This window comes from Trachypithecus francoisi, unplaced genomic scaffold, assembly GCF_009764315.1.
Source record: "Trachypithecus francoisi isolate TF-2019V2 unplaced genomic scaffold, Tfra_2.0 Lachesis_group17, whole genome shotgun sequence".
NCBI lineage: Eukaryota > Metazoa > Chordata > Mammalia > Primates > Cercopithecidae > Trachypithecus > Trachypithecus francoisi.
In genome coordinates, this window is record NW_022681462.1 from 46,312,986 (window position 1) to 46,336,281 (window position 23,296).

Below are 23,296 nucleotides of genomic sequence, written 5' to 3' on the forward strand. Positions count from 1 at the left end.
ATATGTGGCTATTTAAATTTAAATAAATTAAAATAAAATCAATAAACATTCAGTTTTTTACCCACACTTGCTACACCTCAAGGGCTTAATAACCACATACGGTTAGTGGCTATTATACTGGGCAGTGCAGATACTTCTAAGTATTAGAATACTTCCAACATTTGAAAAATGATGAACAGAGAAGATAGATAGCATCCGTCTCTATTCATAACTAAAATGTTCATATAAAAATAAAATTAGCACACATATAGTGAGCAGCTAATGTGCAAATGTCTGCTGCTGACTTGGTGGAGGGGGTTGTGGTGTTGGCTGAGACTTTGGGGCATTGCTTCATGGTGTTGCACTTAAGTAATCACAGAGGTCTATATTTCTGAGCAATGGCAAAATCCGCTTTCAGTTAAGAGTGCAACACGGAAGGAACTCTCCTTGTCTTACCTCAAGTACAAGGGAAATTTATCCTGCAAAACATTCTCCAAGAAAGGGAGCTCCAACCTCACAAAGGCTTCTTTCCCTACTAATGAATCAATAAGATTCAGTACTCAAGGAACTAAGAATCAAGATCTAGCAGAAAAGACCTAAGCTTGAATCACAAATTGAGCATCCTATCATATATGGCAAAATATAGGAGCAGTCAAGAACTAGCAGAAGAAGATCCAGGGAACCAAGACAGGCAGAGTCACCAGGAGAAGGAAGCTGGTCTCTAGTACAAAGAGTGCATCCTTTAGTTAAGCGGAAGTTTACACACTGAACGGTACATAGCTATTTCCAGGTGTGGGTTCAGTCATTCTACACCAGAGCTTCTCAACGTGGGTTGCACATCATCATCAACTCAGGAATTTTAAACATCCCAGGTCCTTGCCACACCCTCGCCTAGCCCATTTACATCAGCACCCTAAAGGCAGCCCAGGCTTCAGTCTTCTTTTAAACTCCACAGATAATTGCAACATGCAGCCATGGTTAAGAAGGTAGATCTGTGTTTAGTGTCATGGAAAGATTTCTAGATATTTTACAGAAAAAAGCAAACCAGAGACTTAAGTTTTCTAGTTGGACATGCAGAGCTTGGAAATCTTCATGCCCATCCTCACAAGAACAACAATAACAAAAAATGGTAAACAAACTAAAAAGAACTCTTTTTAAATCCATCAGAGAAGTGAGGTCATTGGGCAACCCACGACCCAAAACCTGGACAGACTGAGAGATACAGAAGCACGGCTTACAGATAGCAGAAGCAGCTGCTGCCATCAGCATCTAGTAGAAACAATTCAAAGGTAAGTGGCCAATTGCTGGAGACTGAGTGTGAACTGGCTTAAAAACTCCAGGACCTCAGTCTTAGGGGAGCTCCTATACTTTGGGAGTTTTACCTCCAGGAGCCCCACTAGATTCTCAGGGTAAAGATCTGAAGTTCAAAGAAAAACCTTTTCCTGCTTCCAGCAGTGGGAGGGGAAAAGATACCATTCTGAAATACAACTGGAGCATGCAATTCTCCCTAACCAAGGTCTGATCTCAAGGGACACTTACTTTACCAGAGCCCAACTAATGGAGGTCCCACCAGACCGGCCAACCTGGCTCCTTATCTATGGGGAATGTGAATGGCTGCTGAGAAAAAGGGAGCATCCTGAGATGAAGCCAGACTTCTCACTTGAATGCCTGTGACTGGGTGGATAACAGGCCATTGAGCAGATAAAGCTTTCTGGAGCAGGCAAGGCTTACTCAATGTAATGAACTGCAAAAAGAATCTCAAAGACAATAAATGGATCAGGCTCTTAGGTGCCAATGACACTTTAGACTTGGATGAGCGAGTAAGGGTTTTGGTGGAGGTAGGGTCCGACCTTGATTGTGAATCCTATTTCATCCTACAATCCAACCCTTTCTTTCCAGATGAGAAAACAGTGACGTGGAGACAGGTATTTCACCAACAGTAAGTGGTCAACCTGGACAGGCCTGTTGAATTCTGGCCCAGCCCTTTCTCTCTGACAGCAGTGTGAGGAATGCAGGGATGGGCATGTCACATAGGTGGAAGTGCTGAGGAAGGCCCAGGGCAGAAGACTCTGAGATGTGACTGAGATGGATGATAGGGGAGGGAAGTATAGGAGACGGTGCTCAGATTCCTCCCGGAGGACATGAGAAAGGACTGCCGATATTTTTTCTTGGATCTTACACACAAAAGAGCAGCCAAAATGTGATAAGAAATGTATTTCATCATTTACATGGATTAGTTCATGAGCTACAGACCAGGGGTTATGTTTCCTACCGCAAGAGCCTCCCACTGACTCTCTTATTGGACAGGCTTCATCTCTTTTCAAAAATAAAACCATAGGCAGCCTGTGCTGCTAGTTTTATAGTGGCTTCACAGGGCAGTAAGAGATGGACTGACTCTGCTTCTTTTTTTGTTGGTTGTTTCTTTATTGTAATGGCAATTGCCTCAAGGATATCACACAAGCTCTGGCCTCTAAAGCATGAACTTCTTACCTATCCACTAGAAACTTCCACCAATTATGAGTGAATGAGAAAATATATAGGGAAATACCAAAATACATACCTATATCTCTATCTGTATATTATGTCTAAAGGCAAAAAAAAATAAGCACCAACTTTGCCCACCACCAACTGAAGGTGATGTTGGTCACTTGCGCAGTATCACTTTGGACTATGCCTTTTGTTCCTAAGCAGAAAACCTTCTACATTGAATATTTGGTAAATAGTTGCAGAAAAATTATTTCACTCTCTTATTTTTTCCTCTCCACTTATAAGCAGAGAACTAGAGTCCTAAGTGTCTTGATTTTCAATTTTTATTTTCTAATGTATTACAACCTATTTTATTGCATTTTTTCCAGAGATTAACTCTTTCCACCTCTTGTTGATCTTTACTGGGCAGCAGGTGTCTAGGATCCAGGCCCTTACACTCCCTGGACCTGTGTCATGGTCTAGCACTGGCCACCCACATGTGGAAGGCTTAGCCCCTGATCTCTGCATGGCAGCTGCTACCATGCTCCATTCATTTCTCCTCAAAGGTCACAACCTCAGAGGCTTTCGAATGCAAGCTATCATAATTACCATATCCTGTTTATTCTGAGCTTTCACCCTGCTTTCCTTTTCTTCAAAGCACTTGTCATTACTTAAAAACACAACATATGTGTTTATTGAATCACTGTGATTTTCTCCACTAGAATATAAATCCCAAGAGAATGTAAACTTCATCAGTTTCGCTCACCGCTGTATTCCCATACCCTAAAAGAGTACCTAGCATATGGCAAACACTCCATAAATATTTAAAAGAACTAAGGAATGCTCAAGGGAAACCTTTCATTAGGCAAACAGTTCTTTTAGTATGCTAGTAATCAACCTTTATCATGCCCATTAGAAGTGAGTCAGTTGAAGTTGTGGTGTCTTTTGTCAGGAAAGACACTAATTGGTTAACTCATCAGAATAAAGACAAGAAGCTGCTGCCAATGAAGACTTAACCTACTTGTAGTGGAGCTTGGGAGGTCATAAAGGAATTCCCAAGGGGACAAACTGAGGTACCTGCAAGCTGAAGCTCAGGTCTCATGTGAAAGACAGACTGATTAGCTATAAAGAAATACCAGATACTGGGTGGATTTGGTAAAAGTTTCCCTCACCTGTCATGTTCCATTTTGCTACTGTATGCCAGGTATTTTCCCCCTAGCAGAGTGAAATGGTCAAAATAATGTGGCTTATTCTGATTATTCAGGGCCATGGTGTAGTTAGCCATAAAGGATAGGGGAAAAAAGACCAGAGCTTAGTAAAACTCAATGAGGTGTACTTCATTTGCATAATATTTCCCAGTGTCTCATGGGATTAAACTGAAGAGCAATTTCCATGGTTGGAGAGTTAGGATGTGATCCTTTAAAGAATGTTCAACTCTTTTCGAGTGTGAACTGAAGGACAGAAAAGTTGGATAATCTGTAGTTTGTGTAGCATATATATTTTATGACCGTGACCCTCATCATAGTTAAATTCCAAGGAGAGTTATTTTTCTTTTGTAGTGACAATAATTTATTAATATTAGTTGAACCAAAGATCATAGATGCCTTGTATTTATTGTAAAAGAATTCTGGAAATGAAGAGATTCCATAAAGTATATTAAACTAAAAGATTTCAAATACCTAAAGTATTTTTTAAATCAAAGCTGTTAAAATAAGGGAGATGTTTTTCTATAACCAACTTCCGAGCAAGGAAGTTACTTGGCAGAGGAAGAAGAGGTGATAATCATCTCTGAAGGTATAAGTAGATCTTTGAGTAGATGACAGGCTATGTACACTAAAGAGCCCAGGTTTTTGTACCAAGAAGATCTGACTTCCAATCTCAGTTCTGCTTCTTATCTAGCTGGCAAATTACTCAATTTTTCTGATCTTGTTCCTTCCATAAAATGGAGACAGTGTTTATAGCATAGAGCCAGCATATACCAAATGCCCAGGATAATAACTTAGACTCAATAACTGACTGCTGTGGTAAACATCATTGTCACCATCATCATCTTCATCTTCACTGGAAAGGCACCTTTAGCAGCGAGAGGCTTGCTGTGAAATCTGTGAGGTCGAGGACCTATTCCAACCCATTATGAGGCACATCCGTGTCAGTTCTTAGCCTGCTTTCCTCAGAATCTCTTCCCTTTTCCCTGCCTTGCCCACATTACAAAGAGCCTTTGATCAGCTACACTTAGCTGGCCTCCAGCTAGGGTTGGCCAAAGGTGGGTACTAGTAGGAGCCCGGATGACAGTGGGAAAGGAAAAATCAGGGTATTTGTCTCTTTCCTCATTTGCTTCAGTTGGGATCTTTAGCAGTAGCTGGACGCCCTCTGTGGTTTCAGCTCCCATGGGACAGACCTACCCTGGTTTTAGCTTCTTCTGACTAGCCCCAACTTTGAGACTGCAGTAATGCCACATTCACCTTTGTCCCTAGTACTAGGGGTGATAGCAGCACCCTACAGGTGCTGATCTCTGGGTTGCACCTGGCTCCTAGATCCAGTAATGCCACCTTTACTTTTGTCTCCCAGCACTAGGGGTCATAGCAGCATTCCGCTGTTGCTGGCCTCTGGATTCCAGCACTATCGTCTTTTGGTATCTCAGGTCTTCTGTGTAACCAAGTCCATATATAAAATGCCATCCATTTAAAATACATAGAAAAGTTTATCTTTTCAATTTTCCATGGCTGGTGCACCCTGTAAGTTTATTGATTGTAGGGACATTATAAATTAAAGCTCAGATCACGTAAGCACGTTGTCGGAAACAACCAGAAATAATATAAAATAACTCCCACATTAGGATCCTAAATTTCTGGAGTTTTAGTCTATACAAAGTATTTTTACACATAATATGACTCTGTTCTCCAAAGCATTATTTAAAGCACAAGAACTATAAATTATTTTTCTTATTTTACCGTTAAGGAAATAAGATCCAGAGAGGTTAGATAATCTCCCCAGTGGAAAAGCCATGCTTTCACTATGGGCATTGGAAGAGAATAAAGAAGATAAGTGGATCTCATACTTTTGTATTCAAAGTTGCTTTTCTGGGGGCTTTGTCTTTTAACATAAGTGAGCGTCAAAGCAGTGAGAGGTGTGTTAATGCCTCACTAGGAGATAAAATGCCAACCATGGGGGTAGAGCTATGGAATCACACTCCTTCCCTTCTGTGGATACAGACTTTGCCACAATACCTATTAATTGTATTTTCATGGAAGCCCCCACGATTGTGTGAATTAAATAAGTGACAGATAACTTATCTGAGACTCACATTATTAGCTTATTACATCAGCTCCCTGAACACAAACACTAACTGCTTCATAAAGCTGAGTTAGAAATATTCACCCGGCCGGGCGCGGTGGCTCAAGCCTGTAATCCCAGCACTTTGGGAGGCTGAGGCAGGTGGATCACGAGGTCAGGAGATCGAGACCATCCTGGCTAACACAGTGAAACCCCGACTCTACTAAAAAATACAAAAAACTAGCTGGGCGAGGTGGCAGGCGCCTGTAGTCCCAGCTACTCGGGAGGCTGTGGCAGGAGAATGGCATGAACCCGGGAGGCGGAGCTTGCAGTGAGCTGAGATCCGGCCACTGCACTCCAGCCTGGGCAACACAGCAAGACTCTGTCTCAAAAAAAAAAAAAAAAAAAGAAATATTCAGCCAATTGATAGTAATATTAATAGCAGCAGTGGCTTATAATGTGTTTTAATCTAGCTTAACGATCTCAAAACGCAGCAAGAAAAGTAGAGATATTACTGTTCTTGTTAACAGATGAGTAAACAGAGGCTCAGAGTGGTAAAATAACTTACCCAAGGTCACGCCTTGAGCGTCAGAACAAGGACTTGAACCAAAGCACTCCGACTCTTACACCAGTCCTCTGCTCTGCAATGGAAGTATTCCCAAGTTAATAGTGGGAAAAGTCATTCTGTAATAGTGATACAGAATGTCTTCCTCAGCTTTGTAATCAAATCATTGACATGCCTATAGCTTCAAAATTTCAAAAACCACAGTTAAAAAAGTCCAGCCCAGATTTGGAAACCCTGTGAACTTTTGACATTAGACAAACAAAACATCGAGGTTCATAAAGGTTTGGAAGCACTTAGAGATGTACAGCTTTGAAATTAGTGTTCCTCTTATCTGAATCCTTTAGGTGGCAGAAAGGCAGTTCAACGTACACCCACAATGTTCAAAATTCCCACATTCTAGATCATTCACTGTATTTCCTCATGTCTAGTCCTGAACCTCTAGCCTGGTCCTAATGTTGGCAGATAAAGGGTGGGTAAAAACTCACTTCATGTAATTTTGCACAATCCAGTCATAAAACATCACAATTTGAATCCGTATAGCCATGGGGAATCTCTCCTTGGTGACCATTAATTCAGGTGTTGATATCCATCAAGATATTGTTAGAACATCTTGATCCAAAACTACCATCTTTATCTGGTCTCCAAAATCTGCAACAAGAAAACAAATACTTTTTATTTTCATAATCACAGTACTAAATCCAAATCCTAATACCTGCTGCAAAGATTTAAAATGCAACCTTCTTACCGTAGCCCTGGAGTCCCTTCTAATCCTCCTTAGCTCACTTTTTCCATGTCGTCTTCTACTACACACTCTTCCGTATCTATCTGACGCTGTTCGTATCTATCTGACGGTAGACGTATCTATCTGACTGGCTGTTACAGTCTTCCCAGAAAGTTCCCACTACCTGCACTTTTTTCACGGGCTATAATAAGCCCTTTTATGCTCTCCTTCAGTTTTTAGTATTCATCCTTCACCAAAATTCTTGCTTAAATAGCAGATATTTCAAAATACCATGTTCCACTTTAAAGGTCTACCTTTAAATGTTTCCATGAGTCTTCTGAGATAACCTACTCCACTGTTAGGGGTTTTTATAATGATCTACCATCAACCTTCTCCATTCTTTGTATTTTATCTCTTTAGACATTAGGGTTTTTTTGTTTTGTTTTGTTTTGTTTGTCTATTTTATCTATTAAAAGAAGAGATTGGACAAAATCACCAGTTCTCAAATGTGAGGGCAAGTCCTGCAGATATGAGGAGTTCATTGGTAATATAATTTCTGATTTCACCCTGATCCCAATACACCAAATCCTCCAGGGAATGAAAGGAAAGAAAGCGAAGTCAAATCTGAAAAGTTTCATATGTGACATATGATCCATTCTTATGCAGCCAGTCCCACAGCAGTCTGAAAACCATGTGGAATCTAAGGTTAAACTCAAACATAAACACGATATAGATTTTCTTAACTTGATTTGAATTGTTGACTGAATTAGATCCAACACTGTTACCAATTGCTTGTCATATCAGATTGATTCAAATTGGATATTTACTTCTAATATTTCATTGAAGTGTTTTAAGGAAATGTAAATTAAGCCTAAAACAAGGTACATTCTTGGACAAAGAATTCACTCTTTAACACAAAACCTTGTCCAGGCCAATCACAAAATGTCATCTGTCTTTTTCACATCTGAAGTCTCTAACCCGATGGGAAAGCACATTCTCATCATTCTAGACTGTAACCCACAAATTATATTACTGCCCCCAGAAAACGAGGTCACAGCTGAAACCATTTACCAAGTGAAAGCAATTTAATGCCAATCTGGTAAAATGTAAATATCAATTTGCTTGCAATAAAAAAAAATAGTATGGATACTTTCATCTTCTCAAATAATAGCTCTTTTTTTTTGTCTGAAAGACTGAGAAATTGTCAAAGTGAAAAGCATGAGTGATTTCTTCACACTTCCCCAAATCCCAAAATCAAGAGGAAAGAAGGAAAAAGACTAAAGTTTTTCTACTGCTCTAATGAAAGACTGTTTTCCAAACTGGTTGTGTTGAAGCTTTGCTGAGAGTGCAGAGTCCAGTAATCAAGTCGCTTCATGATTTAATTTACCTTGATTAGCATAGCAATTTGCTATACTTTCCTCAAAAGTGCTAATCAATTTTAGCAACTAGTAGAGTGAAAACACCACACAAATTGCTCTCATGGCCCCAAACTGCTAATCAATTTTGAAAATCTAAATCCATCTGCATTTTATCCTGTCATTTCTCGCTTGACATTTTTAATACCAAGTCCAAGGAATGAGTTTTCAGGCCAAATAATGAACTAAAATGATACTGCATTTTGGCTTTAGTATTGTCACCACGTCCTCCCCACACATCCTCCTCTGGCTTGTAAAATATCCGTGTGTGTGTGTAAGAGAAAGCAAGATATTTTAATAATCGAGAAGTAGCGTCTCTTCTATTTCTCACTTTACAAAGGAAACTGCCACATTGTAAAAATATTGGCTTAAGTATATAAATGAGATGCTGCTGCAGTATTAATTGAATGATAACAGTACTATAGCCACAGCGTCTTAGAACAGGAAGAGAGAATAGAAATCATCTATTCCTGTCCCTATCTTAACTAGAGAAGTAAAGTCTCACAATCAGACAGCACCTGTCCACAGGCCTCCTAAATCCAGACCCAAACTAATGGCTCGGATCATGCATGCGCGCTTGCCCTGTGTGGCTGCAGTAAGTATGAATGCACTGCCAATGAGAATTGAGGGGCCTCTTATGCTCCACGTAAGCCATATTTCCTGTAAAACTGGCCCCTCTTTGATGATTTGAAAATGTACTAATCTCATCATACCCATGAAAATGTTTGCAGTATTTTAAGCAAGATAAGCCTGCTTTCCAAATTGAGATTTCTTTGTTTCAACTATGAGTAGACTAGACTTTTTTTTTCTTGCTTAGCAATTGGATTAAATCAGCAACCATCTGGATCCTCCAGCAATAACACATTTATTAGAAAAAGATTGGGACAGTTCTTTGGAAATGAGGTCTGAAGACCAAAGCTCTGCCTATGACAGTTCATACATTAACAGAGTCTGGAGATGAAATGTACTCAGTAGAAATTCTCTTTTTAATTTTCAAAACTTGTATATCAGATTTGAAGTTTCACATTGTTGTGTCTAAGCATAACAGCTGTGGATTACTGAGGCAGGGCAGGAAGGCATCACTGGGAGGGACAGGGCAAACTGGGGCTGGAAAGTCAGAAAGAGCAGACCATCAGGTCAGGGATTCCAGGACATCTGGAAGCACCAAACGTCAGGAGAAGGAAAGAGGTTGGAAACCAGGCTGACAGGCACGCACGCCAGCAGCAACAAGGTGACAGCAGCCGAGAGACAGGGATCCTTTAGATGTGCTGCTCACACAAAGCAGAATTGAGTGAGGACTGGATTTATTTTTCTTTTCTAAAAAAATTTTTTTTAATTTATATTTTATGGATTTAATTTATTTTAGAAACTTTAGTGAGGATCTTCAGGTGAACAATTCTCTCAAATCATGTATATTCAAAAAAAAAAAAGATACTTTATTTTCATTTTTCAAGGGTGTTTTTACTTAAAAAAACAATGGCAGCTCTTCCTCTCAGCACTAGGGACATATTCCTCTGTCTTCTGACTTCCATCAGTCCTATGGAGACAGCTCTGTATGTTTGATTTTGAAGCATAACCAGATATTTACACAAACTTAGGTATCTAACCCAAGATACCAGTTACCAAGGAAAAAATAACAAATTGACAGTGGAGAAACCTCAGAGATACCATCACAGTCAACTGATGAAAGTTACCACACTTTAGTTACCAGTAATGTAACTGGTAACTAGTAATGCCACTATTGATGTAACTGGCAACTGGCAATGTCACTGGTGCCCAGTGTCTCCTACAACAAGAGAGAGTGAAGGCACAGCATCCCCTCTGTGCCATTCCTGCCTGAGGTGCACATACTGACTCTGATTGTGAGATACATGCCATGCATTGAAATTGAGACTATTCTACAAACTGGCCTCTTTTCTTTAAGATGGTCGATGTCATAAAATGTGCAGGAAAAGTCAAGAACTCATCCTATTCAAGGAAACCATGAGGACCGAGGAGACGTGGCTTCCTAATTGGAACACATGGTACAGACTTTCTTTTACTGAAAAGACTATTTTGTGGGACACTGAGAGAAATCTGAATAGGTAGACAGAATAGATAATAGAATCGCATCAATAGCTGTTTCCTGTTATTTAGTAACTATAACGGTGTTTTGTAAAATAATGTCCTACTTTAAGAACATACCAAGATATTTAGTGGTAATGCGCAGCATATCAGTAGCAAACTGACTCACAAACAATCCAGAAAAGAATGAGGTGGCTGGTGTATGTGCGTGGCAGGAGGGAGGGAAAGAGTGAGTCCTCAGAACAAAGCAAGTGTGGTAAAATGTAAATATTCAAGAAATCTGTATAAAGGACATATAGAATTACTTGAACTCTTCTTGCAACTCTTCTGTAGGTCTAAAATTATGTCAAAATGAAAAGCCAAGAATATAAAAAGGAAAACAAAAACAAACAACAAAGACAAGGAAAATAATAATAAATCAGAGATCATGAAAGATGGTATCCTTTTTACTGTATATTGACAATTAATATGCCTTATTTATTAATGAAAACAAGTAAAATCTTAAAAGAAATGAACTTGTGAGTAGATACACATAACTTATCGAAAACAATAATACACAGAGCATTTAAAATAGACAGAGAATTAAAATATACTGAAAGAATAGCATAAAGCTTGGTGAGGAAATACATAAAGAGTTTTAAGTTATTTCAGTTTTTCAGGAAAGGGTAAGAGTACAAAGAAGCATTGTATTTGATAATTCAAGGATGCAGGCTAGTCTTGAGTAATGGCTAAAATAATAGATGAAAATAAATTAATTTTAAAAATAACCCATATGTAAGCAAAAAAGGAGAAAAAGAGAAACAGAATAAGCAGAACAAATGAAAAACAAATAGCTAAAAGGCAAATTTACATATACTTTATCAGTTATTATGTTAATTAAAAATAGATTGAATGCTACAATTTAAAGAAAAATATCAGTCATGATTTTTTTTAAAGCCACTAGATGTTGCCTATGACTTATATATTTGAACTGTAAAGTTATACAATGGTTAAGTGTAAAATGATATACTAAGTAGACACTGAAAGAAGGTAGATACATATAGGAATATGATGTTTTTAGACAAAATGTGTAACATATCAAAAGGCATACTTCATAATGATAAAAATTTATAATATAGAAAGATAAAATAATTCTAAATTTGTATGTCTCTAATAATGTAGCCTCAAGAATATAGAGCAAAAGCTAACAAATTTGAAAAGATAAATAGCAAATATATAAGCACGCAATACTTTCTCAGTAGTCTATAACACAAGCTGATAAAATAGTCACAAAGAGATTTTGCACGTATAGAGAATTTGAACTTTGTGATTGAAAACCTTGGCTTCATTGACATTTATTAAACACAGCAGCCACTTAACTTACTGCAAAACATATATTCTTTTAAAACATACACAGAACTTTTATAAAAATTAACCACCTACAAATGCATAAAGAAAATCTCAGAAACATGAATGACTGATATAATAAAATATGTAACCGACTTCAGCACAAGTTAGAAATGAATAGAAAAATAAAAACTGAAAAATTCCATATATTTGGAAAATAATATACTTCATAGTAACCTGTACATGAAAGAATAAATCATAATGAAATACAGAAAATCTTGTGAACTAAACAATAATTTATAAATTATATCAATCACATGAGATCCTGCAAATATACACTTAGAAGGAAATTATAATTTTCTATCAAATATTAGAAAAGAATGCTGAAAATAAATGAGCTAAGTATCCAAATCAATAGTTTAGAAAAAAAAATAACAAAAATTATCTTAAAACAGGATGAAAACATTCGAGATTGCATGAGTCCATTTTCACACTGCTTGGGTAGTATAAAGATACTACCCAAGACTGGATAATTTATAAAGGAAAGAGGTTTAATTGACTTGCAGTTCTGCGTGGCTGGGGAGGCCTCAGGAAACTTATAATCATGGCAGAAGGCTAAGGAGAGGCAGCGACCTTTCTCGAAAAGCAGCAGGAAAGAGCGGGTGTAGCTGGAAGAGCCCCTTATAAAACCATCAGATCTTGTGAGAATGCACTCACTATCACGAGAACAGCATGGGGAACCGCCCCCATGATCCAATCACCTCCCACCATGTCTCTGTCTCAAAACCTAGGGATTACAATTCCAGATGAAATTTGGGTGGGGACCCAAAGTGAAACCATATCAGAGATATAAGCATAAATTAATAAAATAGAAAACAAACATACAATTAAAATAATTAACCAAGCTAAAAGTTAGTTCTTTGGGAAATTCAGTAAGATAAATTCCTGATGAGACTGATCAAGAAAAAAAGTAAAGTCTCAAAAACCCACCAACACTAAGAGAAAAGCATCAACGCTGTACTATGCATTTCACAGATACTGGAAAGTCATAAAATGCCGGGGATGGTGGCTCACATCTGTAATCTCAGCACTTTGCGACTCAGAGGCCAGATAATGACTTGAAACCAAGGGGTCAAGACCAACCTAGGAGACATAGTGGGACCCCATCTCTACAAAAATAGAAAATTAACCGGGTGTGGTGGTGCATGCCTGTAGCGCCAGATACTATGGAGGCAGAGGTAAGAGGATCACTTGAGCCCAGGAGTTCAATGCTACAGTGAACTAGGATTGCGCCACTGCACTTCAGCCTGGGTGCCAGAGTGAGACCTTGCCTAAAGAATAAATAAATAAAATAAACAAATAAACACATAATTTAAAAATAAAAAATAAAAAAGTCATAAGACAATTGAATGAAGTGTTTTATGCCAATACATTTTAAAAATCAAATGGAAGCATCAAAATCTAGAAAAATAACATATATCAAAACTGACACAAAAAGAAATAGAAAACATGAATTGTTTTCTAACTATTAAGGAAAGTAACTTTGTATTTTTAAACTTTTCCACAAAATAATCTCTAGACTTTGATGGCTTGTCAGTGGTAAATTATATTAAATATATATTTTTTAAACTCACAAATCAGGCCAGGCCCAGTGGTTCAAGCTATAATCCCAGCACTTTGGAAGGCCAAGGTGGGTGGATCACATAAAGTCAGGAGTTCAAGACCAGCCTGACCAACGTGGAGAAACCCCGTCTCTAGTAAAAATACAAAAATTTAGCCAGGCATGGTGGCCCATGCCTGTAATCCCAACTACTTGGGAGGCTGAGGCAGGAGAATCGCTTCAGCCCAGGAGGCGGAGGTTGCGATGAACCAAGAGGGCGCCATTGCACTCCAGCTTGGGCAACGAGCAAATTCCGTCTCTCACACACATACACACACACACACACACACACACACACACAAATCATAAACAAGCTCTTCCAGAAAATGAAAGAAGAGGAATCAGTGTCCAACTTGTTTTTTGAAGTCAGCATAATCACATCAAAAGCTGACAAGTTCCTTCCTTGTCTTCCCTCAGACTCTGCTCTCCTCAGCGGGCGGGACTCTGTGCTTCTCCAAATCACACCCTACTTCAGTGTCTAGTTCAAATCCTACCACCTCCAAGAAGTGTTCTCCAAATGCATATCACATTAAATGTATAGATGTTATAAAATTGAATCTATTTACATAGTTTTACAGCTGAAAGGTGACTTTGAGATCATTTTATGAAGTCCCAGCAAGTCTCCAGCCAGAACTGGAAAACAAGCCTTTCAACATTTTGTTCGGGATTCTTTTCACCATACTATTGAAGGTCACTCTTCAATGCGGCAACATTATGAAGTAGGAAAAGAGGACACGGGCTTTGGTTGGTGTTGCTTTAATATAGACTTCTCCTTAATTGCTTTTTGAAATAGTTTGTGTAGCATCATACAGAAACATTTCCACCCCTAACCTTGCAATGATAATCTTATGAAATATCAGAGGACTACACAAAGATGACCTAAAATATTAATATTTTAAGAGTGGTCTTGACTTTTTCTTGTGACCCTGTATTATGGGGAAGGAACCAACTCTTATAAAATACCTACTACTAAGTGTGGGGAACTTCTGTAAACCAGGTGTGATGCTAAACAATTTATATGCCTTCATTTACCCAATCCTAACCCTAATCCTACAGGCCTGCCTCATGGTGCTGGCAGGAACAGATGGCACATACACAAGGGTGGCTGAAGAGACATTAATGAAGGAAAAATTTACAAAGGTGTCCTCATCATGAAGAGAACACAAAAGGAGCAGCTGAAACACTCAGGGACTAGGTCTTCAGTGGGCAAGTGGAGGAGATGGTGTCCCCAGAACTTGAGCAAAATGAATGGCTTTACTGAGGGCTCTGTGCCTCCATGGAGGACAGCAACCATGGGCCAGTAGAGGATGAGGAGGAATAATCATCTCATTCCCCTCCAGTCCTGGGACACTGCTTCCCATGGCTGAATCCAGATACTCAGACAGATTCAGCTGATCTCGCTAGAGTTCAGCTTTCAAACATAGGGCAGAGAAGTAGACCCAGCCAGGCACTGCTGCCTTATTTTTACAGATGAAGAAACCAAGGTATCCCAGGACTCATACCCAGGCATTTCAGATTCCAAAGCTATGATCCCATTTGCCTGGCTGACCACCAATATGTGCACAGGGAATGTATGCTACATTCTTTTTCTCTGTGTATTTTTGCGTTCTTCTTAGATAAAGTCTTGATACAGCCAGCTGAGTTTCCTTTTATCCTGTATGTAGTTGGGAGGTCCGATGCTCAAAAGGTACAAAAAATGTCAATTAAGCAAAAAATGTCTATTAACCTAGTGTGGTATGGGAGTGTGAATGTGGGTGTATGTGAGACTGAGGCCAGAGAAATCATATCAATACATATATTTTTAGAAAAACCAAACCTTTCCTGGTGCGGTTCTACAGGATCCTGTCAAGTCTTGTCTTGTATTTTCTGTAAGTTACAACAAAGCAAGAGTACCATTTTTTTTTCACTCTAGGAGATAAAACTTCTGTCAGGAAAAAACAAGGCTGATCTCCGGTTCCTTTAAATTCTCCAGTTTCCACTTATTGTTCTGGAGAGCAGCATCAAGAGACTTCAAATCAGAGCGTTGCCCACATGTGCATGAACAGAAAAATGAACACCTACTTTAAGCCTTGTCCAAAATTTCAGTTTTTTAAATCCAAAATTTGCCTTTTTTTTCTTTTTAATGTTTGTGGGTACGCAGTAGGTGTATATATTTATGGCGTGCATGAGTTGTTTTGATATAGGCATGCATCATTTTATTAGGGTGCTTTGTCTGGAGCTTATTTTAACTAACAAAGCAAATATGAAAAATAAAAACCAAGTAATGCAAACATAAAATATCACTGCTTATTATAAAATGTATAATTCGGCTTATTCTCTAATTGGAAAAATTTAACGTAACGATAAAGTTGTGATTGCAAAAGACTTCTATGGGGAACTTGTTTGCCATGTTTCTGATAATGGTGTAATTGTAGGAAGCTGGGTCTCTAATAGAAAGGCTATGGGCTGCTGCGACTCTAGGAATGGAAGCTCCACACCTACCATCTACTGCTTGCTACATACCCCACTGCATAGGTCAGTGAGGCTCCCAACACCTGAGGAACTGAAATCAACATTATGTTAAGATGTGGGAGCTCTCAGAGAACACGCAGCCACTCTTAGGAAGTACAAGAGGACTGGAGGGGGAGTCCCATAGACTGAATGCTTCCATTTCCCCCAGATTCATATGTTGAAATTCTAATCCTCAACATCATGGTATTAAGAGATGGGACTTTTGGGAGGTGGTGAGGTCCTGAGGTTAGTGCCCTCCTCCGTGAAATTAGTACCTTTATAAGAAGAGACAGGAGAAAGCTTGGTCTTTTGTCTCTTCTCTCCCAAGTAAAGACACACCAAGAGGACAGTCATCTGCCAGCCTGAAAGAGGGCCCTCACCAGAACCTGACCATGCTGGCACCCTGATCTCAGGCTGCCCAGGCTCCAGAACTGTGAGAAGAGAATTCTGTTGTGTAAGCCACCCAGGCTATGGTATTGACAATAGCAGCCTGAGCAGCATAAAACAGGGCAGGTTCAAGGCCTTTACCTAAGACCCTGACGCTCAAAAGGTACAAAAAGTATCTATATTCCCATCAACAATCCACTATCCTGATGAACCTGCCAGTATCCTGAGGTTCGCAGCTAGGAAGGTAGCACATGTTTGCTAAATAAATGAATGAGAGATGGAAGTGGAGATGGTGGAGCAGGCACATGGCTGAAAACTTGTTTATTTCAGAGCCCATTTCCTACCTTCCTACCTACCTAGAAGGCAGCCAGCACTTCCCAATTCCATCATACAGAGAACATTTAGTTGAGATGACACCAACTTCCAGTTCTTCACAAAGACACAGGCGGCTATTTACTGCCCTGTACTCTGATATCTCTCCTTGCGCCCTGGGAAGGAAACAGTCTTTGAAGCCTCACTGTGGAGCTTTGCCATGTGTTTCTCATTCCTCTTCTCCCTTCTATCCCTCCTAATTATGGAGTCGACGCCACTACCTCTCCTGGTCCAGATCACTGTCCTAGCATTCCAACTGGACCGTCAGCTCTTATTTGTGTCTTCCAGCAGTTTACACCCTACTTAATAGCAGGAGTTACCCTGTTGAAACATAAGCGAGTTTGTGTCACCTCTCTGCTCAAACCATCCAGTGGCTCTTCATTCCTTTCAGAGAAAATCCTAATTCCTTATGGTGACTGCAAGGTTCCACATGGCCAGGCCACTCACTGCCCCCTACGATGCTCTGTGGCATGAGCTGCTGCAGCCACGTGGGCAAAGTGTACTTCAACCTCAGGGCCCTTGCACAGGCTTGCTTCCTCTGCCACGACGTCCCACCCCAAATGCCAGCAGGCTCACTTCTTCACCTCCATGAAGTCTGCATTTAAGTGTCCCCCTGTTCAATTAAATCCAGCTGGATTACTCCATTTAAGTTCCAACACCCTCCCTGACTGAATTTCCCAACCTTCTTACCTTGTTTGCATTTTCTTTTCTCAATATAGCTTATCACCTTACAATTTGTTATATAGTTTACTTAATTATATAATATTATATACTTATGTTTTTTGCTTTTTTCTCCCTCATCTCTGCTGCCCATGCAGCCACCAGCCTTTAGCATGAGAACAGGGACATCAGCCTGCTTTGCCCGTGGAGCTGTCTCCAGAACCTACAACAATGCTCAGCCTATGAGAGATGCCTCCTCTCATAAGTGAATGAGCAATTAAGGGAAGGAATAATTATTAGCTCCTTTCAGTTATGCAAAGAACAAGTGAGATGCCTGCCACCTTTTGCACCCTGAATCACAGGATGGTGAAGCGAACAGGCCTGGCACCTCGTAGAAGGCATGGGAGTGCACACTAGCTGTGCAGACCTGGGAAAGGCTGCATGCTGGTGTACTTTATGCAAGTGAGCAAACAACATTGACAATTCGTCAATAATTTACAAAATGCTGAAGAAAATAACAGAGCATTTTAGTTTGCGAGAGGAATTACTGCTGGTGGCTATTATCAGATGCAATTTTTTACCCCAGGGGACATATGGCCATATCTGGATTTTTTTTTTTTTTTTTTTTTTTTTTGAGATGGAGTCTCGCTCTGTCACCCAGGCTGGAGTGCAGTGGCTGGATCTCAGCTCACTGCAAGCTCCACCTCCCGGGTTCACGCCATTCTCCTGTCTCAGCCTCCCGAGTAGCTGGGACTACGGGCGCCCGCCACCATGCCCGGCTAGTTTTTTGTATTTTTTAGTAGAGACAGGGTTTCACCATGTTAGCCAGGATGATCTCGATCTCCTGACCTCGTGATCCGCCCGTCTTGGCCTCCCAAAGTGCTGGGATTACAGGCTTGAGCCACCGCGCTCAGCCTTTTTTTTTTTTTTTTCTTAGTTGTCACATCTGGGAGGAGCATGGGGGAGCAGCTTCTGGTATCTGGAGTGGAGGCTGGGAGTGCCGCTCAACATTCCACAGTGCACTGGGCAGCCCCCTAGGATAGCATGACCTGGCTCCAAATATCAATAGAGCTGAAGCTGAGAACCCAGTCCTCCAAAGTACATACTTTCAAATTGATTATGTTCATTAATTTATGTGAAACTTCATATGTGATATGCTAAGACTTCATCTAATACAAAATACAAATGAATCATAAAAACATTTTTTAACCAGCCCTCTTTCTACAAAAGAATGTTTAGAACAACACTAATTAAACTAGAATGTGTTCATATCTCTTAAAAAAAATTATTCCTCTCCTTCCATGAAGGTGCTAGGTATTCATATTTACACAACATATAAGTGGTGGAAATATCAGATATATTAGATAATTTAAAAAACAAATAATTGGGAAACTAATTTCTTGTAGAGACCTTTATTATGTATGCGTTCATTTATTCATACCATGCTTTTTAATAGCAAAGCCTTTATTCATGTCTGGAGTTTGATTTTAAAATCTTCTAAGTCATTAAATGAATGTCTTTAATAATCTTAATATCATCATCAGTAAATTTAGCAAAGAAATGCCACAACAGCCATCAATTTGATCATATTTGAACTCTGGGACAAATTATGTTTAAGAACTTTTCAGCTAAAAAAAGGGGAAGTTTTTATGAAAGTGGAGAAAGAATAGGAAGAAAAGTTAAGTACTTTGCCATTTGTATAGGATTTTTTTTTTTTTTTTTTTTTTTTTTTTTTGAGATGGAGTCTCACTTTGTTACCCAGGCTGGAGTGCAGTGGTGTGATCTCAGCTCACTGCAACCTCTGCCTCTTGGGTTCAAGTGATTCTCCTGCCTCAGACTCCCAAGTCGCTGGGACTGCAGGTGCACACCACCATGCCCAGCTCATTTTTGTACTTTTAGTAGAGACGGGGTTTCACCATGTTGGCCAGGATGGTCTCGATCTCTTGACCTCGTGATCTGCCCTCCTTGGCCTCCCAAAGTGCTGGGATTACAGGTGTGAGCCACCACGCCTAGCCTGGGGATTTGTATAATGTGGCAGTATGATAAAATTACGACTTGTCTGTCCACAACCAAAACCTCAGATGTCTATGTGCAAACCTAAACTAGTCTTAGCATCTTGAAAATCTGCAGTTACTTCATCTTTATCTCTAAATCTGTTTATTTTCTCTATTTACCCTTTCTGCTGTTTTTTTGATAAATTAACATTTCTTGAAATAAAAGAAACACTTTGAGAACAGGCTCATGTTCAGTTGACCCTAATTATTCACAGAGAAGACTTTCCATTTCAACAAGCCTCATTTATATGCAACTGGCAATTTCTCTAAGCAACTGGCAATTTCTTCTAAGAAGAAAAGGGGAGATTTTGCCAATCAGTTGGCTTCACCCTCCCCCAGCCCCAAAGTGTGTTTAAGAATATTTGCCTGTGCATACATGTGTTTTCCTTTGCATTCCACAACAGGAAGGTAGGCATATGGGAAGCCTTGGGTGGCATATTGCATACAACTGCAGCTTCCTCAGGTGTTCTTGGCTTTAACGTCGTTATGAACCATTAGGATTTAGAATCAATGACATGCTAACATATATTTGCTCAGTAGCCATGGAAAGATCACTTGCTCGTATAATTTATGCAATTAAACTTTCCCATTTTCCTGGATGCATGCATGGAAACTATTCACTGAGACTGCTGTCCATTGAGTTGGAGCTTTCGCACGGCAGAACTGGAGAGTCCAACTGAAAATACAGAAGTGAAGCTGCTCCGGAGAGGGTGCAGCACGAAGACTCTGTGCAGGCTATTTCAGAGCAAAGCGAGTGGGCTCACATGTGCTGAACGCTCACATGCTAACACAGGAAGCACCAAGATAAACACCTCCAAATTAACAGCAAGACACAGACCTGTAGGAACTCCGAGCTGGGCCAGCCTTGGGAGGGACTTCTCCCAAGGACACTGCCCTTATGCACTCCCGGAGAATCACCTGGAAAGGACAAGACTTTGTGAGCCAGAGTCCAGCCTGCAGAGCATTAGTACCTCAAACTCGCATTCTGTCCTTTAAACAGTATTACATTGGGTTAATAATTGAGAGGCTTAAAAATAATTATTTTCCCCTAAGAATGGGCCTGGGCTTACAGCACATTTGTGAGACAGAACAGGGGGTGGAGAGGCCAGGGATCTAGATTCCCCGCTTAGTTGTCTCATGTTACACTAAAACAGTTGGTGGTTTTTACCCAGTTCTACAGATGAGGAAGCAGAGACTGGAGGGCTTGATTGACCCCTGGAGGTCGCACAAATACCCTGTAGTAAAGCTGGGACTTTAACCAGATCCTTTTGTGTTCCAAAAGCTGCATCTCTGAGTCATGAGACATGCAGACCATGGCAGATGGTCCCGTGACAGCATTTATCACCTTAAACGGGAAGTCTCAACCCACCCTCCTCCCCCACATCCACTCCCCGCTTGAAGATAGATACATACGAAAGGACAGAGCTATGATTTAAACTTAGCTCAGGATAGTGGTGTGCCTGAGCATATGGAAAAGCTTTTAAATTCAGTTTCAGATTTATATCTGCTGACAAGGGGTAAAATGAATTTTTGGTCTTTGTTCGGATGGAAAAAAGTCTCTACATTATTAGGTGCTATAATATTTTATTCAAATCTTCTTAGAAACTTTTGGATATTGCATCTGGGGGTAAGTATGCCCCTTTGATGTCATTCAGGAGTCTGTGTATCTTGGTTACTGTGTACAAAATGCACTGGTCCAGTTTTTTCAAAGTGCCTTGGTGTTATACATTAAATTGCAATCAAGAGAATTGAATATGGGAAGATGGAAAGTAGAGTTGCTTTTTTTTTTTTTTTTGCACTCAATACCTTCAACTCCTAAAGTCAGCTCTTCAGAGAAAATTAGCACTGATAATGGGGCAAGATGATAAAGAATACATTCGTGTTACAGCTTCTAGTGCCACTCCCCCAATCCCACATTAATGCTGCACCAATTTCAATGGAACATTGAGAAGAAATATTTCTCTAGTCTGAAAGTAAAGCAGGAATTATAAACTCAGTAATTAAGTTAGGATTAGGTTTGCTGCAATATAATGTACATACATGCAGACACAGTTCATTACCCTTACACATAAAAGTGATATAAAGAGAGGTAGCCCAAAGTTGTTCATGTCTACTATGCCTCCCTGCCTTCCTTAGATGATCCTTCACAGTCCAGAATGGCTGCTTGTGCTCCAGCCATCATGTCCAAATTCTAGCCTGCAGTAAGGAGAAAGCAACAAAAAAGGACATGCTCATTCTTTTTAAAGAACACTTCGTAGAGAATGTTCACTTCCCTTCCAGCTATCTGTTGGTGGCTAGAACATCAAGTATGTGGTCACACCCAGCGACAGGAGGGGCTGGGAAATGTAGGGTTTATTTGGGTCCCCAAGTGATAAACTAAAATCTGGAATTGAAATATAAAAGAAGAAGAGGAGAATAGATATTCAAGTAGGCATACTCTGCAATTGTTTCTATGTCAGTGCTATGCCTGTGGGATAAACTTTTCAAGGAGAGGTCCAATCCTGACAAGAGTGAGAGAGACTGAGGCAGGTTTCCAAAGCATTCTGTGATCCTGGTTCTGATGACTGGGCCCTGAAACTTTGCACCTCATTTCCCTTCACTGGATCTCTGAGCTCTTCTCTCTGTATGTTCCACTATGCATGTCTCTCCTGGGCTGAGGCCTTTCCTTCCCTGAGTGAGTCATGCTCCCTTACACTTGCTTGTCCGCCTGTCCCCACAATCTCTAGGAACTAGAACCTGGCCCTGGTCTCAAAGCCAGGCCTTGGGTGAGTAAAAGGAACATCAGTTTTGGGCTACACTGGACATCAGTTCCAAGCCCATGTCTATGACTTGTGAGCCACCTGGCTTTGTGCAAATTAGCCTTTGTATACTGCAGTTTCCTCTTTTGTGTAAAATTGGAATATTAATAGTATTTACCTCATATGGGCTGCAATGAGTGTTAGCCACTGTTGTTATTAGTGTATGTTCATGGACATAAGGCCTATGTCTCTGTTTAGTACAAGGATATCCTGAAAAAGAACATGCCTAACCCCTCTTTAATTTAATGAGACCTTCCCATATCTCTGGTTCTAATGGGGTGAAGCTCCTAGCGCTGGTCTACACCACCGCTTTGCCACCTCAGCTCAGTTTTGTGATGGGACGGGGACCCGTCCCTCCTCTCCAGCACATCTGCCTCTCTCAAGTAGATTTGGCTTCAAATCTCAACTCAGGCCGTGCTCTCTGAAGTTGGGCCCCCTCACGACATGACAGGATGAACAATTTATACACAGCAAGTGCCATTTAAATTCCTGTCTCATGGCTTAAAGGCAATTTCCATTTAGGCTTCTGGGGCCACCTTCCAGAGCCATCAAACTCTGTATCTTGAAAAAGTTCACCTTGAAAGACTTTTTGCCATTGCCAGTGACAGGGGTACCCCCTAACCATGTCGGCAGGTTCCCGTAGTGTCTGAGGAGCTGAGACTGACATTTGTCTCAGCAAGTCTTTGGAGCATAAAGCCAGAGAATCACCAAAGTAATGTGACAGCCACCATTTCATGATGCAGATAATAGCCACGAGAAGCCAGACAGAAGGATTTCACTCTAGCAGGTAAGTGTTAGCTCAGCCTTTATTTAAAACATGCTTGTCCTGAGATCAAGCCTGCTAGAGAGAAGAAGAATCAGAGGAGTTGGTAATATTTGGATTGGTCATAATGAAATGTATCATTTTTCCTTTGAAAAATGCTTATTAGTAATTCTACAAGTTTCGCAAGTTTTATGTTTTGTAAGTCAATTTTACCACCTATGTTTATCCCCAAGACAATGCCTTATATGAGGCATTGATGATCTCAATTAAAGACCTCTTTATTGGCTTCTCAGGTCCCAGTGA

At 40.1% G+C, this 23,296-nt stretch overlaps 1 long non-coding RNA gene across 1 annotated transcript; it reads right to left on the reverse strand.

Annotated features, from left to right (window-relative positions):
* Positions 1-6,286: 6,286 nt before the first annotated feature.
* LOC117062963 lies at positions 6,287-7,114 on the reverse strand. Its single transcript, XR_004428641.1, has 3 exons — positions 7,029-7,114; positions 6,769-6,931; positions 6,287-6,359 (listed from the first exon to the last, which is right to left on the reverse strand). It is a non-coding gene; the product is annotated as an uncharacterized LOC117062963 (long non-coding RNA).
* Between the last annotated feature and the right edge of the window lie 16,182 nt (positions 7,115-23,296).